This window comes from Phyllobates terribilis, unplaced genomic scaffold (assembly GCF_046119375.1).
Source record: "Phyllobates terribilis strain yellow unplaced genomic scaffold, ASM4611937v1 Scaffold_349__1_contigs__length_1988846, whole genome shotgun sequence".
NCBI classification, from domain to species: Eukaryota; Metazoa; Chordata; class Amphibia; order Anura; family Dendrobatidae; genus Phyllobates; species Phyllobates terribilis.
Genome location: NW_027363109.1, coordinates 1,198,010 through 1,217,609, shown reverse-complemented (window position 1 = coordinate 1,217,609; position 19,600 = coordinate 1,198,010). Strand labels below are relative to the sequence as shown.

Below are 19,600 nucleotides of genomic sequence, written 5' to 3'. Positions count from 1 at the left end.
CTGCTGGGCTGTATATAGAGGCTGCTGGGCTGTATATAGAGGCTGCTGGGGTGTATATAGAGGCTGCTGGGGTGTATATAGAGGCTGCTGGGGTGTATATAGAGGCTGCTGGGGTGTATATAGAGGCTGCTGGGGTGTATATAGAGGCTGCTGGGGTGTATATAGAAGCTTCTGGGGTGTATATAGAGGCTCCTGCTGCTGGGCTGTATATAGAGGCTGCTGGGCTGTATATAGAAGCTGCTGGGCTGTATATAGAGGCTGCTGGACTGTATATATAGAAGCTGCTGGACTGTATATATAGAAGCTGCTGGGCTGTATATAGAGGCTGCTGGGCTGTATATAGAGGTTGCTGGGGTGTATATATAGAGGCTGCTGGGCTGTATATAGAGGCTGCTGCTGGGCTGTATATAGAAGCTGCTGGGGTGTATATAGAAGCTGCTGGGCTGTATATAGAGGCTGCTGGGCTTGTACATAGAGGCTGCTGGGGTGTATATAGAGGCTGCTGGGCTGTATATAGAAGCTGCTGGGCTGTATATAGAGGCTGCTGAGCTGTATATAGAGGCTGCTGGGTATATATAGAGGCTGCTGGGCTGTATATAGAGGCTGCTGGGCTGTATATAGAGGCTGCTGGGGTGTATATAGAGGCTGCTGGGGTGTATATAGAGGTTGCTGGGGTATATATATATAGAGGCTGCTGGGCTGTATATAGAGGCTGCTGGGCTCTATATAGAAGCTGCTGGGCTGTATATAGAGGCTGCTGGGCTGTATATAGAGGCTGCTGAGCTGTATATAGAGGCTGCTGAGCTGTATGTAGAGGCTGCTGGGCTGTATATAGAGGCTGCTGGGCTGTATATAGAGGCTGCTGGGCTGTATATAGAGGCTGCTGGGGTGTATATAGAGGCTGCTGAGCTGTATATAGAGGCTGCTGGGGTGTATATAGAGGTTGCTGGGGTGTATATATAGAGGCTGCTGGGCTGTATATAGAGGCTGCTGGGGTGTATATAGAGGCTGCTGGGCTGTATATAGAGGCTGCTGGGCTGTATATAGAGGCTGCTGGGCTGTATATAGAGGCTGCTGGGCTGTATATAGAGGCTGCTGGGCTGTATATAGAGGCTGCTGGGCTGTATATAGAGGCTGCTGGGGTGTATATAGAGGTTGCTGGGGTATATATAGAGGTTGCTGGGGTATATATATATAGAGGCTGCTGGGCTGTATATAGAAGCTGCTGGGCTGTATATAGAGGCTGCTGGGCTATATATAGAGGCTGCTGAGCTGTATATAGAGGCTGCTGAGCTGTATATAGAGGCTGCTGAGCTGTATATAGAGGCTGCTGAGCTGTATATAGAGGCTGCTGAGCTGTATATAGAGGTTGCTGGGGTGTATATATAGAGGCTGCTGGGCTGTACATAGAGGCTGCTGGAGTGTATATAGAGGTTGCTGGGGTGTATATAGAGGCTGCTGGGCTGTATATAGAGGCTGCTGGGGTGTATATAGAGGCTGCTGGGGTGTATATAGAGGCTGCTGGGCTGTATATATAGAGGCTGCTGGGCTGTATATAGAGGCTGCTGCTGGGCTGTATACAGAAGCTGCTGGGGTGTATATAGAAGCTGCTGGGGTGTATATAGAGGCTGCTGCTGGGCTGTATATAGAGGCTGCTGGGGTGTATATAGAGGCTGCTGGGCTGTATATAGAGGTTGCTGGGGTGTATATATAGAGGCTGCTGGGCTGTACATATAGAGGCTGCTGCAGTATATATAGAGGCTGTTGGGCTGTATATAGAGGCTGCTGGGCTGTATATAGAGGTTGCTGGGGTATATATATATAGAGGCTGCTGGGCTGTATATAGAGGCTGCTGGGCTGTATATAGAGGCTGCTGCTGGGCTGTATACAGAAGCTGCTGGGGTGTATATAGAGGCTGCTGCTGGGCTGTATACAGAGGCTGCTGGGCTATATATAGAAGCTGCTGGGCTGTATATAGAGGCTGCTGGGCTGTATATAGAGGCTGCTGGGCTGTATATAGAGGCTGCTGGGCTGTATATAGAAGCTGCTGGGCTGTATATAGAAGCTGCTGGGCTGTATATAGAGGCTGCTGGGCTGTATATAGAGGCTGCTGGGCTGTATATAGAGGCTGCTGGGCTGTATATAGAGGCTGCTGGGCTGTATATAGAGGCTGCTGGGCTGTATATAGAGGCTGCTGGGCTGTATATAGAGGCTGCTGGGCTGTATATAGAGGCTGCTGGGCTGTATATAGAGGCTGCTGGGCTGTATATAGAGGCTGCTGGGCTGTATATAGAAGCTGCTGGGCTGTATATAGAAGCTGCTGGGCTGTATATAGAAGCTGCTGGGCTGTATACAGAGGCTGCTGGGCTGTATATAGAAGCTGCTGGGCTGTATATAGAGGCTGATGGGCTTGTATATAGAAGCTGCTGGGCTGTATATAGAGGCTGCTGCTGGGCTGTATATAGAGGCTGCTGCTGGGCTGTATATAGAGGCTGCTGCTGGGCTGTATATAGAGGCTGCTGCTGGGCTGTATATAGAGGCTGCTGCTGGGCTGTATATAGAGGCTGCTGCTGGGCTGTATATAGAGGCTGCTGGGCTGTATATAGAGGCTGCTGGGGTGTATATAGAGGCTGCTGGGGTGTATATAGAGGCTGCTGCAGTATATATAGAGGCTGCTGCAGTATATATAGAGGCTGCTGGGCTGTATATAGAGGCTGCTGGGCTGTATATAGAGGCTGCTGGGGTGTATATAGAGGCTGCTGGGGTGTATATAGAGGCTGCTGGGGTGTATATAGAGGCTGCTGGGGTGTATAAAGAAGCTGCTGGGGTGTATATAGAAGCTGCTGGGGTGTATATAGAAGCTGCTGGGCTGTATATAGAGGCTGCTGGGCTGTATATAGAGGCTGCTGGGGTGTATATAGAGGCTGCTGGGGTGTATATAGAGGCTGCTGGGGTGTATATAGAGGCTGCTGGGGTGTATAAAGAAGCTGCTGGGGTGTATATAGAAGCTGCTGGGCTGTATATAGAGGCTGCTGGGCTGTATATAGAGGCTGCTGGGCTGTATATAGAGGTTGCTGGGGTGTATATATAGAGGCTGCTGGGCTGTATATAGAGGCTGCTGCTGGGCTGTATATAGAGGCTGCTGGGCTGTATATAGAAGCTGCTGGGCTGTATATAGAGGCTGCTGGGGTGTATATAGAGGCTGCTGAGCTGTATATAGAGGCTGCTGGGGTGTATATAGAGGCTGCTGGGGTGTATATAGAGGCTGCTGGGGTGTATATAGAGGCTGCTGGGGTGTATATAGAGGCTGCTGGGGTGTATATAGAGGCTGCTGGGGTGTATATAGAGGCTGCTGGGGTGTATATAGAGGCTGCTGGGGTGTATATAGAAGCTGCTGGGGTGTATATAGAAGCTGCTGGGCTGTATATAGAGGCTGCTGGGCTGTATATAGAGGCTGCTGGGCTGTATATAGAGGCTGCTGGGCTGTATATAGAGGCTGATGGGCTGTATATAGAGGCTGATGGGCTGTATATAGAGGCTGCTGGGCTGTATATAGAGGCTGCTGCTGGGGTCTATATAGAGGCTGCTGGAGTATATATAGAGGCTGCTGGGCTGTATATAGAGGCTGCTGCTGGGGTCTATATAGAGGCTGCTGCTGGAGTCTATATAGAGGCTGCTGGGCTGTATATAGAGTCTGCTGCTGGGGTGTATATAGAGGCTGCTGGAGTATATATAGAGGCTGCTGGAGTATATATAGAGGCTGCTGGAGTATATATAGAGGCTGCTGCTGGGGTGTATATAGAGGCTGCTGGGCTGTATATAGAAGCTGCTGGGGTGTATATAGAGGCTGCTGGAGTATATATAGAGGCTGCTGCTGCTGGACTGTATATAGAGGCTGCTGGGCTGTATATAGAGGCTGCTGGGCTGTATATAGAGGCTGCTGGGCTGTATATAGAGGCTGCTGGGCTGTATATAGAGGCTGCTGGGGTGTATATAGAGGCTGCTGCTGGGCTGTATACACAGGCTGCTGGGCTGTATATAGAAGCTGCTGGGCTGTATATAGAGGCTGATGGGCTTGTATATAGAAGCTGCTGGGGTGTATATAGAGGCGGCTGCTGGGCTGTATATAGAGGCTGCTGCTGGGCTGTATATAGAGGCTGCTGGGCTGTATATAGAGGCTGCTGGGCTGTATATAGAGGCTGCTGGGCTGTATATAGAGGCTGCTGGGCTGTATATAGAGGCTGCTGCTGGGGTCTATATAGAGGCTGCTGGAGTATATATAGAGGCTGCTGGGCTGTATATAGAGGCTGCTGCTAGGCTGTATATAGAGGCTGCTGGGCTGTATATAGAGGCTGCTGGGGTGTATATAGAGGCTGCTGCAGTATATATAGAGGCTGCTGCAGTATATATAGAGGCTGCTGCAGTATATATAGAGGCTGCTGCAGTATATATAGAGGCTGCTGGGCTGTATATAGAGGCTGCTGGGGTGTATATAGAGGCTGCTGGGGTGTATATAGAAGCTGCTGGGGTGTATATAGAAGCTGCTGGGGTGTATATAGAAGCTGCTGGGGTGTATATAGAGGCTGCTGGGGTGTATATAGAGGCTGCTGGGGTGTATATAGAAGCTGCTGGGCTGTATATAGAGGCTGCTGGGCTGTATATAGAGGCTGCTGGGCTGTATATAGAGGCTGCTGCTGGAGTATATATAGAGGCTGCTGGAGTACATATAGAGGCTGCTGGGCTGTATATAGAGGCTGCTGCTGGGGTCTATATAGAGGCTGCTGGGCTGTATATAGAAGCTGCTGGGGTGTATATAGAGGCTGCTGGAGTATATATAGAGGCTGCTGGAGTATATATAGAGGCTGCTGCTGGGCTGTATATAGAGGCTGCTGGGCTGTATATAGAGGCTGCTGGGCTGTATATAGAGGCTGCTGAGCTGTATATAGAGGTTGCTGGGCTGTATATAGAGGCTGCTGGGCTGTATATAGAAGCTGCTGGGCTGTATATAGAAGCTGCTGGGCTGTATATAGAGGCTGCTGGGGTGTATATAGAGGCTGCTGGGGTGTATATAGAGGCTGCTGGGGTGTATATAGAGGCTGCTGGGGTGTATATAGAGGCTGCTGGGGTGTATATAGAGGCTGCTGGGCTGTATATAGAAGCTTCTGGGGTGTATATAGAGGCTCCTGCTGCTGGGCTGTATATAGAGGCTGCTGGGCTGTATATAGAAGCTGCTGGGCTGTATATAGAGGCTGCTGGACTGTATATATAGAAGCTGCTGGACTGTATATATAGAAGCTGCTGGGCTGTATATAGAGGCTGCTGGGCTGTATATAGAGGTTGCTGGGGTGTATATATAGAGGCTGCTGGGCTGTATATAGAGGCTGCTGCTGGGCTGTATATAGAAGCTGCTGGGGTGTATATAGAAGCTGCTGGGCTGTATATAGAGGCTGCTGGGCTTGTACATAGAGGCTGCTGGGGTGTATATAGAGGCTGCTGGGCTGTATATAGAAGCTGCTGGGCTGTATATAGAGGCTGCTGAGCTGTATATAGAGGCTGCTGGGTATATATAGAGGCTGCTGGGCTGTATATAGAGGCTGCTGGGGTGTATATAGAGGCTGCTGGGGTGTATATAGAGGTTGCTGGGGTATATATATATAGAGGCTGCTGGGCTGTATATAGAGGCTGCTGGGCTCTATATAGAAGCTGCTGGGCTGTATATAGAGGCTGCTGGGCTGTATATAGAGGCTGCTGAGCTGTATATAGAGGCTGCTGAGCTGTATATAGAGGCTGCTGGGCTGTATATAGAGGCTGCTGGGCTGTATATAGAGGCTGCTGGGGTGTATATAGAGGCTGCTGAGCTGTATATAGAGGCTGCTGAGCTGTATATAGAGGCTGCTGGGGTGTATATAGAGGTTGCTGGGGTGTATATATAGAGGCTGCTGGGCTGTATATAGAGGCTGCTGGGCTGTATATAGAGGCTGCTGGGCTGTATATAGAGGCTGCTGGGCTGTATATAGAGGCTGCTGGGGTGTATATAGAGGTTGCTGGGGTATATATAGAGGTTGCTGGGGTATATATATATAGAGGCTGCTGGGCTGTATATAGAAGCTGCTGGGCTGTATATAGAGGCTGCTGGGCTATATATAGAGGCTGCTGAGCTGTATATAGAGGCTGCTGAGCTGTATATAGAGGCTGCTGAGCTGTATATAGAGGCTGCTGAGCTGTATATAGAGGCTGCTGAGCTGTATATAGAGGCTGCTGAGCTGTATATAGAGGTTGCTGGGGTGTATATATAGAGGCTGCTGGGCTGTACATAGAGGCTGCTGGAGTGTATATAGAGGTTGCTGGGGTGTATATAGAGGCTGCTGGGCTGTATATAGAGGCTGCTGGGGTGTATATAGAGGCTGCTGGGCTGTATATATAGAGGCTGCTGGGCTGTATATAGAGGCTGCTGCTGGGGTGTATACAGAAGCTGCTGGGGTGTATATAGAAGCTGCTGGGGTGTATATAGAGGCTGCTGCTGGGCTGTATATAGAGGCTGCTGGGGTGTATATAGAGGCTGCTGGGGTGTATATAGAGGTTGCTGGGGTGTATATATAGAGGCTGCTGGGCTGTACATATAGAGGCTGCTGCAGTATATATAGAGGCTGTTGGGCTGTATATAGAGGCTGCTGGGCTGTATATAGAGGTTGCTGGGGTATATATATATAGAGGCTGCTGGGCTGTATATAGAGGCTGCTGGGCTGTATATAGAGGCTGCTGGGCTGTATATAGAGGCTGCTGCTGGGCTGTATACAGAAGCTGCTGGGGTGTATATAGAGGCTGCTGCTGGGCTGTATACAGAGGCTGCTGGGCTATATATAGAAGCTGCTGGGCTGTATATAGAGGCTGCTGGGCTGTATATAGAGGCTGCTGGGCTGTATATAGAAGCTGCTGGGCTGTATATAGAGGCTGCTGGGCTGTATATAGAGGCTGCTGGGCTGTATATAGAGGCTGCTGGGCTGTATATAGAGGCTGCTGGGCTGTATATAGAGGCTGCTGGGCTGTATATAGAGGCTGCTGGGCTGTATATAGAGGCTGCTGGGCTGTATATAGAAGCTGCTGGGCTGTATATAGAAGCTGCTGGGCTGTATATAGAAGCTGCTGGGCTGTATACAGAGGCTGCTGGGCTGTATATAGAAGCTGCTGGGCTGTATATAGAGGCTGATGGGCTTGTATATAGAAGCTGCTGGGCTGTATATAGAGGCTGCTGCTGGGCTGTATATAGAGGCTGCTGCTGGGCTGTATATAGAGGCTGCTGCTGGGCTGTATATAGAGGCTGCTGCTGGGCTGTATATAGAGGCTGCTGCTGGGCTGTATATAGAGGCTGCTGCTGGGCTGTATATAGAGGCTGCTGGGCTGTATATAGAGGCTGCTGGGGTGTATATAGAGGCTGCTGGGGTGTATATAGAGGCTGCTGCAGTATATATAGAGGCTGCTGCAGTATATATAGAGGCTGCTGGGCTGTATATAGAGGCTGCTGGGGTGTATATAGAGGCTGCTGGGGTGTATATAGAGGCTGCTGGGGTGTATATAGAGGCTGCTGGGGTGTATATAGAGGCTGCTGGGGTGTATAAAGAAGCTGCTGGGGTGTATATAGAAGCTGCTGGGGTGTATATAGAAGCTGCTGGGCTGTATATAGAGGCTGCTGGGCTGTATATAGAGGCTGCTGGGCTGTATATAGAGGCTGCTGGGGTGTATATAGAAGCTGCTGGGCTGTATATAGAGGCTGCTGGGCTGTATATAGAGGCTGCTGGGCAGTATATAGAGGCTGCTGCTGGGGTCTATATAGAGGCTGCTGGAGTATATATAAAGGCTGCTGGGCTGTATATAGAGGCTGCTGCTGGGGTCTATATAGAGGCTGCTGCTGGAGTATATATAGAGGCTGCTGGGCTGTATATAGAGTCTGCTGCTGGGGTGTATATAGAGGCTGTTGGAGTATATATAGAGGCTGCTGGAGTATATATAGAGGCTGCTGCTGGGGTGTATATAGAGGCTGCTGGGCTGTATATAGAAGCTGCTGGGCTGTATATAGAGGCTGCTGGGCTGTATATAGAGGCTGCTGGAGTATATATAGAGGCTGCTGGAGTATATATAGAGGCTGCTGCTGCTGGGCTGTATATAGAGGCTGCTGGGCTGTATATAGAGGCTGCTGGGGTGTATATAGAGGCTGCTGGGGTGTATATAGAGGCTGCTGCTGGGCTGTATACAGAGGCTGCTGCTGGGCTGTATATAGAAGCTGCTGGGCTGTATATAGAGGCTGATGGGCTTGTATATAGAAGCTGCTGGGGTGTATATAGAGGCTGCTGCTGGGCTGTATATAGAGGCTGCTGCTGGGCTGTATATAGAGGCTGCTGGGCTGTATATAGAGGCTGCTGGGCTGTATATAGAGGCTGCTGGGCTGTATATAGAGGCTGCTGGGGTGCATATAGAGGCTGCTGGGGTGCATATAGAGGCTGCTGCAGTATATATAGAGGCTGCTGCAGTATATATAGAGGCTGCTGGGCTGTATATATAGAGGCTGCTGGGGTGTATATAGAGGCTGCTGGGGTGTATAGAGGCTGCTGGGGTGTATAGAGGCTGCTGGGGTGTATATAGAAGCTGCTGGGGTGTATATAGAAGCTGCTGGGGTGTATATAGAAGCTGCTGGGCTGTATATAGAGGCTGCTGGGCTATATATAGAGGCTGCTGGGCTGTATATAGAGGCTGCTGGGCTGTATATAGAGGCTGCTGCTGGAGTATATATAGAGGCTGCTGGAGTATATATAGAGGCTGCTGGAGTATATATAGAGGCTGCTGGGCTGTATATAGAGGCTGCTGCTGGGGTCTATATAGAGGCTGCTGCTGGAGTATATATAGAGGCTGCTGGGCTGTATATAGAGTCTGCTGCTGGGGTGTATATAGAGGCTGCTGGAGTATATATAGAGGCTGCTGGAGTATATATAGAGTCTGCTGCTGGGGTGTATATAGAGGCTGCTGGGCTGTATATAGATGCTGCTGGGCTGTATATAGAGGCTGCTGCTGGAGTGTATATAGAGGCTGCTGGGGTGTATATAGAGGCTGCTGCTGGAGTGTATATAGAGGCTGCTGGAGTATATATAGAGGCTGCTGGAGTATATATAGAGGCTGCTGCTGCTGGGCTGTATATAGAGGCTGCTGGGCTGTATATAGAAGCTGCTGGGCTGTATATAGAGGCTGCTGGGGTGTATATAGAGGCTGCTGGGGTGTATATAGAGGCTGCTGGGGTGTATATAGAGGCTGCTGGGGTGTATATAGAGGCTGCTGGGGTGTATATAGAGGCTGCTGGGGTGTATATAGAGGCTGCTGGGCTGTATATAGAAGCTTCTGGGGTGTATATAGAGGCTCCTGCTGCTGGGCTGTATATAGAGGCTGCTGGGCTGTATATAGAAGCTGCTGGGCTGTATATAGAGGCTGCTGGACTGTATATATAGAAGCTGCTGGGCTGTATATAGAAGCTGCTGGGCTGTATATAGAAGCTGCTGGGCTGTATATAGAGGCTGCTGCTGGGCTGTATATAGAGGCTGCTGGGCTGTATATAGAGGCTGATGGGCTGTATATAGAGGCTGCTGGGCTGTATATAGAAGCTGCTGGGCTATATATAGAGGCTGCTCGGCTGTATATAGAGGCTGCTGGGCTGTATATAGAGGCTGCTGGGCTGTATATAGAGGCTGCTGGGCTATATATAGAAGCTGCTGGGGTGTATATAGAGGCTGCTGGGCTGTATATAGAGGCTGCTGGGCTGTATATATAGAGGCTCCTGCTGCTGGGCTGTATATAGAAGCTGCTGGTGTGTATATAGAGGCTGCTGGGCTGTATATAGAGGCTGCTGGGGTATATATAGAGGCTCCTGCTGCTGGGCTGTATATAGAGGTTGCTGGGCTGTCTATAGAAGCTGCTGGTGTGTATATAGAGGCTGCTGGGCTGTCTATAGAGGCTGCTGGGGTATATATAGAGGCTCCTGCTGCTGGGCTGTCTATAGAGGCTGCTGCTGGGCTGTCTATAGAGGCTGCTGCTGGGCTGTCTATAGAGGCTGCTGCTGGGCTGTCTATAGAGGCTGCTGCTGGGCTGTCTATAGAGGCTGCTGCTGGGCTGTCTATAGAGGCTGCTGCTGGGCTGTCTATAGAGGCTGCTGCTGGGCTGTCTATAGAGGCTGCTGCTGGGCTGTCTATAGAGGCTGCTGCTGGGCTGTCTATAGAGGCTGCTGCTGGGCTGTCTATAGAGGCTGCTGCTGGGCTGTCTATAGAGGCTGCTGCTGGGCTGTCTATAGAGGCTGCTGCTGGGCTGTCTATAGAGGCTGCTGCTGGGCTGTCTATAGAGGCTGCTGCTGGGCTGTCTATAGAGGCTGCTGCTGGGCTGTCTATAGAGGCTGCTGCTGGGCTGTCTATAGAGGCTGCTGGGCTGTATATAGAAGCTGCTGCTGGGCTGTATATAGAAGCTGCTGCTGGGCTGTATATAGAGGCTGCTGCTGGGCTGTATATAGAGGCTGCTGCTGGGCTGTATATAGAGGCTGCTGGGGTGTATATAGAGGCTGCTGCTGGAGTGTATATAGAGGCTGCTGGAGTGTATATAGAGGCTGCTGGAGTGTATATAGAGGCTGCTGGAGTGTATATAGAGGCTGCTGGAGTGTATATAGAGGCTGCTGGGCTGTATAGAGGCTGCTGGGCTGTATATAGAAGCTGCTGGGGTGTATATAGAGGCTGCTGGGCTGTATATATAGAGGCTCCTGCTGCTGGGCTGTATATAGAAGCTGCTGGTGTGTATATAGAGGCTGCTGGGCTGTATATAGAGGCTGCTGGGGTATATATAGAGGCTCCTGCTGCTGGGCTGTATATAGAGGTTGCTGGGCTGTATATAGAAGCTGCTGGTGTGTATATAGAGGCTGCTGGGCTGTATATAGAGGCTGCTGGGGTATATATAGAGGCTCCTGCTGCTGGGCTGTATATAGAGGCTGCTGGGCTGTATATAGAAGCTGCTGCTGGGCTGTCTATAGAGGCTGCTGGGCTGTATATAGAGGTTGCTGGGCTGTATATAGAAGCTGCTGGGCTGTATATAAAGGCTGCTGGGCTGTATATAAAGGCTGCTGGGCTGTATATAAAGGCTGCTGGGCTGTATATAGAGGCTGCTGCTGGGGTGTATATAGAGGCTGCTGCTGGGGTGTATATAGAAGCTGCTGGGGTGTATATAGAAGCTGCTGGGGTGTATATAGAAGCTGCTGCTGGGGTGTATATAGAAGCTGCTGCTGGGGTGTATATAGAGGCTGCTGCTGGGGTGTATATAGAGGCTGCTGCTGGGGTGTATATAGAGGCTGCTGCTGGGGTGTATATAGAGGCTGCTGCTGGGGTGTATATAGAGGCTGCTGCTGGGGTGTATATAGAGGCTGCTGCTGGGGTGTATATAGAGGCTGCTGCTGGGGTGTATATAGAGGCTGCTGCTGGGGTGTATATAGAGGCTGCTGCTGGGGTGTATATAGAGGCTGCTGCTGGGCTGTTTATAGAGGCTGCTGCTGGGGTGTATATAGAGGCTGCTGCTGGGGTGTATATAGAGGCTGCTGCTGGGGTGTATATAGAGGCTGCTGCTGGGCTGTATATAGAGGCTGCTGCTGGGGTGTATATAGAGGCTGCTGCTGGGGTGTATATAGAGGCTGCTGCTGGGGTGTATATAGAGGCTGCTGCTGGGGTGTATATAGAGGCTGCTGCTGGGGTGTATATAGAGGCTGCTGCTGGGGTGTATATAGAGGCTGCTGCTGGGGTGTATATAGAGGCTGCTGCTGGGCTGTATATAGGGGCTGCTGCTGCTGGGCTGTATTTAGAGGCTGCTGCTGCTGGGCTGTATATAGAGGCTGCTGCTGCTGGGCTGTATATAGAGGCTGCTGCTGCTGGGCTGTATATAGAGGCTGCTGCTGGGCTGTATATAGAGGCTGCTGCTGGGCTGTATATAGAGGCTGCTGCTGCTGGGGTGTATATAGAGGCTGCTGCTGGGGTGTACTGACCAGAAAATGTGACTGCCTCAGCCAATCACAGGCCATAGTTAACCGGATTTACCCAAAGTCCATTTTCCCTAAACTGGGTAAATCCAGTTAATTTGTAGCATATAGCGCAGGCGGTAACCGAAGTCCATTCTTCCCCAATCCGGTGAACATCTGCACTATATGATACTACTTAACCGCATTTACTCAAAATTAAGGGAGTTTGTCATTTTTTAGACACTGGGTCACTGCCCCCCTGTGCTGGATCTGTCCCCACAGTGTTCGCTTTTTGACCTACATCCCACATGCTTGCTCTCACCACCACCAGCAGCCAAGTCCCAGCTGGCCAGGGGGGACGACACCACCACCCGCGTCCCAGCTGGCCAGGGGGGACGACACCACCACCAGCAGCCGCGTCCCAGCGGGCCAGGGGGGACGACACCACCATCAGCAGCCGCGTCCCAGCTGGCCAGGGAGGGGGGGGGGGGGACACACCTCCACCAACAGCCGCGTCCCAGCTGGCCAGGGGGGACGACACCACCACCAACAGCCGCGTCCCAGCCGGCCAGGGGGAAGACGGTCTCTGCTGGCTCACACCATACACATACACACATATACATATATACTCAAACCAAGAAAGAAGAGGGTAGCCGGGTTGCGTTATACTACTTAACCAGAATTACTCAAAATGAAGGGACTTTGTTGTTTTTTAGACCCTGGGTCACTCCCACTGTCAGAGGTGCGGGCATCCAGGTGTCCGGAGTGGGGTCAATAAACTTTGGGTACATCCGGTTAACATCTGCACCATGTTCTGCTAAGTAAAGGGATTAGGGTGAATAAACTTTGGGTACATCCGGTTAACATCTGTACCATGTTCTGCTAAGTAACGGGATTAGGGTGAATAAACTTTGGGTACATCCGGTTAACATCTGCACCATGTTCTGCTAAGTAACGGGATTAGGGTCAATAAACTTTGGGTACATCCGGTTAACATCTGCACCATGTTCTGCTAAGTAACCGGATTTACTCAAAATGAAGGGACTTTGCCATTTTTTAGACCCTGGGTCACTCCCACTGTCAGAGGTGCGGGCATTCAGGTGTCTGTCCCCGGTGGTCAGGGGGGGCCACACCACCACCAGCAGCCGCGTCCCAGCTGGCCAGGCGGGACGACACCACCAGCAGCCGCGTCTCAACGGGCCAGGGGGGACACTACCACCAGCAGCCGCGTCCCAGCTGGCCAGGGGGGACACCACCACCAGCAGCCGCGTCCCAGCTGGCCAGGGGGGACGACACCACCACCAGCAGCCGCGTCCCAGCTGGCCAGGGGGGACGACACCACCACCAGCAGCCGCGTCCCAGCTGGCCAGGGGGGACGACACCACCACCAGCAGCCGCGTCCCAGCGGGCCAGAAGGGACGACACCACCACCAGCAGCCGCGTCCCAGCGGGCCAGGAGGCACGACACCACCACCAGCAGCAGCGTCCCAGCGGGCCAGGAGGCACGACACCACCACCAGCAGCAGCGTCCCAGCGGGCCAGGGGGGACGACACCACCACCAGCAGCAGCGTCCCAGGGGGGACGACACCACCACCAGCAGCCGCGTCCCAGCGGGCCAGGGGGGACGACACCACCACCAGCAGCCGCGTCCCAGCGGGGACGACACTACCACCAGTAGCCGCGTCCCAGCGGGGACGACACCACCACCAGCAGCCGCGTCCCAGCGGGGACGACACCACCACCAGCAGCCGCGTCCCAGCGGGCCAGGGGGGACAACACCACCAGCAGCAGCCGCGTCCCAGCGGGCCAGGGGGGACAACACCACCACCAGCAGTCGCGTCCCAGCTGGCCAGGGGGGACGACACCACCACCAGCAGCCGCGTCCCAGCAGGCCAGAGGTGACGACACCACCACCAGCAGAAGCGTCCCAGCTGGCCAGATGGGACGACACCACCACCAGCAGCCGCGTCCCAGCTGGCCAGAGGGGACGACACCACCACCAGCAGCCGCGTCCCAGCGGGGACGACACCACCCACCACCAGCAGCCGCGTCCCAGCGGGCCAGGGGGGACAACACCACCACCAGCAGCCGCGTCCCAGCGGGCCAGGGGGGACGACACCACCACCAGCAGCCGCGTCCCAGCGGGCCAGGGGGGGGGTGACACCACCACCAGCAGTCGCGTCCCAGCTGGCCAGGGGGGACGACACCACCACCAGCAGCCGCATCCCAGCAGGCCAGAGGTGACGACACCACCACCAGCAGAAGCGTCCCAGCTGGCCAGACGGGACGACACCACCACCAGCAGCCGCGTCCCAGCTGGCCAGAGGGGACGACACCACCACCAGCAGCTGCGTCCCAGCGGGCCAGGGGGGACGACACCACCACCAGCAGCCGTGTCCCAGCGGGCCACGGGGGAGGACACCACAACCAGCAGCAGCGTCCCAGCGGGCCAGGGGGGACGACACCACCACCAGCAGCCGCGTCCCAGCGGGACGACACCACCACCAGCAGCCGCGTCCCAGCTGGCCAGGCGGGACGACACCACCACCAGCAGCCGCGTCCCAGGTGGCCAGGCGGGACGACACCACCACCAGCAGCCGCCGCGTCCCAGGTGGCCAGTGGGTGCGACACCACCACCAGCAGCCAAGTCCCAGCTGGCCAGGGGGGACGACACCACCACCAGCAGCCGCGTCCCAGCTGGCCAGGCGGGACGACACCACCACCAGCAGCCGCGTCCCAGGTGGCCAGGCGGGACGACACCACCACTAGCAGCCACGTCCCAGCTGGCCAGTGGGTGCGACACCACCACCAGCAGCCAAGTCCCAGCTGGCCAGGGGGGGGCGACACCACCACCAGCAGCCGCGTCCCAGCGGGGACGACACCACCACCAGCAGCCGCGTCCCAGCGGGGACGACACCACCACCAGCAGCCGCGTCCCAGCGGGCCAGGGGGGACAACACCACCACCAGCAGCCGCGTCCCAGCGGGCCAGGGGGGACAACACCACCACCAGCAGCCGCGTCCCAGCGGGCCAGGGGGGGGCGACACCACCACCAGCAGTCGCGTCCCAGCTGGCTAGGGGGGACGACACCACCACCAGCAGCCGCATCCCAGCAGGCCAGAGGTGACGACACCACCACCAGCAGAAGCGTCCCAGCTGGCCAGACGGGACGACACCACCACCAGCAGCCGCGTCCCAGCTGGCCAGAGGGGACGACACCACCACCAGCAGCCGCGTCCCAGCGGGCCAGGGGGGACGACACCACCACCAGCAGCCGCGTCCCAGCGGGCCACGGGGGAGGACACCACAACCAGCAGCAGCGTCCCAGCGGGCCAGGGGGGACGACACCACCACCAGCAGCCGCGTCCCAGCTGGCCAGGCGGGACGACACCACCACCAGCAGCCGCGTCCCAGGTGGCCAGGCGGGACGACACCACCACTAGCAGCCACGTCCCAGCTGGCCAGTGGGTGCGACACCACCACCAGCAGCCAAGTCCCAGCTGGCCAGGGGGGACGACACCACCACCAGCAGCCGCGTCCCAGCTGGCCAGGCGGGACGACACCACCACCAGCAGCCGCGTCCTAGGTGGCCAGGCGGGACGACACCACCACTAGCAGCCACGTCCCAGCTGGCCAGTGGGTGCGACACCACCACCAGCAGCCGCGTCCCAGCTGGCCAGGCGGGACGACACCACCACCAGCAGCCGCGTCCCAGCCGGCCAGGGGGGAGACGGTCTCTGCTGGCTCACGCCATACACATACACACATATACATATATACTCAAACCAAGGAAGAAGAGGGTAGCCGGGTTGCGTTATACTACTTAACCAGAATTACTCAAAATGAAGGGACTTTGTCATTTTTTAGACCCTGGGTCACTCCCACTGTCAGAGGTGCGGGCATTCAGATGTCTGTCCCAGCTGACCAGGGGGGGGCGACACCACCACCAGCAGCCGCGTCCCAGCTGGCCAGGGAGGACACCACCACTAGCAGCCGCGTCCCAGCTGGCCAGGAGGGGGGGTGGGATACCACCACCAGCAGCCGCGTCCCAGCTGGCCGGGAGGGGGGGGGGGGGGGGATACCACCACCAGCAGCCGCGTCCCAGCTGCCCAGGGGGGACGACACCACCACCAGCAGCCAAGTCCCAGCTGACCAGGGGGGACGACACCACCACCAGCAGCCAAGTCCCAGCTGGACAGGGGGGACGACACCACCACCACCAGCCAAGTCCCAGCTGGCCAGGGGGGACGACACCACCACCACCAGTCAAGTCCCAGCTGGCCAGGGGGGACACCACCACCAGCAGCCGCGTCCCAGCGGGCCAGGGGGAACGACAGCACCACCAGCAGCCGCGTCCCAGCTGGCCAGGGGGGATGACACCACCACCAGCAGCCGCATCTCAGCGGGCCAGGGGGGACGACACCACCACCAGCAGCCGCGTCCCAGCTGGCCAGGAGGACGGCCTCTGCTGGCTCACGCCATACACATACACACATATAAATATATACTCAAACCAAGGAAGAAGAGGATAGCCGGGTTACGTTATCATGGAGGCTGGTGAGCCACGTCTCCACAATGCTTCGTTATCTAACTGAAGAAAAAAAAAAGGGAAATTAATTTGCCATAATATAAATATATAATGATACAATAAATACATATAAGACCACCAGCAGCCGCGTCCCAGCTGGCCAGGGGGGACGACACCACCACCAGCAGCCGCGTCCCAGCTGGCCAGGGGGGACGACACCACCACCAGCAGCCGCGTCCCAGCTGGCCAGGGGGGACGACACCACCACCAGCAGCCGCGTCCCAGCTGGCCAGGGGGGACGACACCACCACCAGCAGCCGCGTCCCAGCTGGCCAGGGGGGACGACACCACCACCAGCAGCCGCGTCCCAGCTGGCCAGTTGGGACATACACAAAGAAACACACATACATATGGAGTAACGCACACAGGAGGAAGACAGCACACATATATATATATATAATCTTAGATGGTTGCCCGATTCAAACGCATCGGGTATTCTAGAATATGTATGTAGTTTATTTATGAAGATTTAAGAATAATGCAATACATGCGGGCGTGCGGCGGTGTCTGCTTGCGGCGGTGTAGGTGTGCAGTGGTGTGTGTGAGCGGTGGTGTGGTTGTGTCTGTCACCCTGTGGCTTTGTACTCCTGTAGCTGTGTCCCTCTGTAGCTGTGTCCCCCTGTGCCTGCTGTCTCCCCCGTGTGCGGTGTCTGTCTGTACCTGCTCCCCATGTCCCCCTGTCTCTGGCTCTCCCCCGTGTCCCCCTGTCTCTGCCTGTGGCCCATATCCCCCTGTCTCTGCCTGTGGCCTATATCCCCCTGTCTCTGGCTGTCCCCCATGTCCCCCTGTCTCTGGCTGTGGCCCATATCCCCCTGTCTCTGGCTGTCCCCCGTGTCCCCCTGTCTCTGCCTGTGGCCCATATCCCCCTGTCTCTGGCTGTCCCCCGTGTCCCCCTGTCTCTGGCTGTCCCCCGTGTCCCCCTGTCTCTGGCTGTCCCCCGTGTCCCCCTGTCTCTGGCTGTCCCCCGTGTCCCTCTGTCTCTGGCTGTCCCCCAGTCTCTGGCTGTCCCCCGTGTCCCCCTGTGGCTATGGCTGTCCCCCGTGTCCCCCTGTGTCTCTGGCTGTCCCCCGTGTCCCCCTGTGTCTCTGGCTGTCCCCCGTGTCCCCCTGTGTCTCTGGCTGTCCCCCGTGTCCCCCTGTCTCTGGCTGTCCCCATGTCCCCCTGTCTCTGGCTGTCCCCCTGTCTCTGGCTGTCCCCCATGTCCCCCTGTGGCTCTGCTGCAGGCACCACCCCCCGTCCTCTGCTCCTGTCCTGTGAGCCTCTGCGTCCCTCTAGCCTCGTCCTCTGGCCCTGTCCTGTGTGGCCCTGTGCCCCCGTCTCTGGCTGTCCCCCGTGTCCCCCTGTCTCTGGCTGTCCCCCGTGTCCCCCTGTCTCTGGTTGTCCCCCGTGTCCCCCTGTCTCTGGCTGTCCCCCAGTGTCTGCCTGTCCCCCTGTGGCTATGGCTGTCCCCCATGTCCCCCTGTCTCTGGCTGTCCCCCTGTCTCTGGCTGTCCCCCGTGTCCCCCTGTCTCTGGCAGTCCCCCGTGTCCCCCTGTCTCTGGCTGTCCCCCGTGTCCCTCTGTGGCTATGACTGTCCCCCATGTCCCCCTGTGGCTATGGCTGTCCCCCATGTCCCCCTGTGGCTATGGCTGTCCCCCATGTCCCCCTGTGGCTATGGCTGTCCCTCATGTCCCCCTGTGGCTATGGCTGTCCCCCATGTCCCCCTGTGTCCTGGCTGTCCCCAGTGTCCCCCTGTCTCTGGCTGTCCCCCGTGTCCCGCTGTCCCCCTGTCTCTGGCTGTCCCCCGTGTCCCCCTGTCTCTGGCTGTCCCCCGTGTCCCCCTGTCTCTGGCTGTCCCCCGTGTCCCCCTGTCTCTGGCTGTCCCCCGTGTCCCCCTGTGTCTCTGGCTGTCCCCCGTGTCCCCCTGTCTCTGGCTGTCCCCCATGTCCCCCTGTCTCTGGCTGTCCCCCGTGTCCCCCTGTCTCTGGCTGTCCCCCGTGTCCCCCTGTCTCTGGCTGTCCCCCGTGTCCCCCTGTCTCTGGCTGTCCCCCGTGTCCCCCTGTATCTCTGGCTGTCCCCCATGTCCCCCTGTCTCTGGCTGTCCCCCTGTCTCTGGCTGTCCCCCGTGTCCCCCTGTGGCTCTGGCTGTCCCCCGTGTCCCCCTGTCTCTGGCTGTCCCCCGTGTCCCCCTGTCTCTGGCTGTCCCCCGTGTCCCCCTGTGGCTCTGGGTGTCCCCCGTGTCCCCCTGTCTCTGGCTGTCCCCCGTGTCCCCCTGTGGCTCTGCTGCAGGCACCACCCCCCGTCCTCTGCTCCTGTCCTGTGAGCCTCTGCGTCCCTCTAGCCTCGTCCTCTGGCCCTGTCCTGTCCTGTGTGGCCCTGTGTCCCCCCTGTTGTGGTCCTTTGCCCCAGTCCTGTTGGGACATAGGATCGTTGAGTGTACCTAAGTTAAGGATGACAGCAGCCGGCGGGTATCCGCTGCTGCCATTTTCTTCAGTCTCAGCCAATCCGGGAAGGCAGGAAGGGAGAGTTCCGTTCTCCCGCGGAGGCTCTTGGGAGCTGTAGTTCTCCAGGCACTGTCACTGACTCTTCTGGCCTGGGCGTGGACTACATCTCCCAACATGCTGTGCGGCTGCGGCCTCAGCCAGGCAGCTGGCTTCCCAGTAGCGTAACGTCCTCCCGCCCCCAGCCATTCACACAGGGACGGGGAAAGGAGATAACAGTGCAGGCTGGAACATAGAGCTGGCGCCCCCCCTCCCCCACGGCCATTCTACATTGTGCTCCGGACGGGGTCACAAGCAGTTCACACTGTACACGGCCCACCACATCGAGCCCGCAGCCCGTGCGCGTCCCCTACCGGCCGTTCACATATTGTACATGGCACCATGAGTGACAAGCCAGCCGGCTCCGAGTCAAACACCCGGACCCCGCCCCCGCCGTGCAACATCCCCGTTTTACGCGATTTGAGGGTCTTTTTAAGTACTTTTATTGCGGCGGCCATCATCCGGGGGAG

General features: G+C 56.2%; 1 long non-coding RNA gene across 1 annotated transcript in view; it reads right to left on the bottom strand.

Annotated features, from left to right (window-relative positions):
- LOC141222242 (uncharacterized) overlaps positions 1-19,127 on the bottom strand; it is a 58,773-nt gene extending 39,646 nt beyond the window's left edge. The window contains exon 1 of the long non-coding RNA XR_012290080.1: positions 19,031-19,127. This is a non-coding gene — a long non-coding RNA (uncharacterized lncRNA). The remainder of the gene's footprint in view (positions 1-19,030) is intronic.
- Between the last annotated feature and the right edge of the window lie 473 nt (positions 19,128-19,600).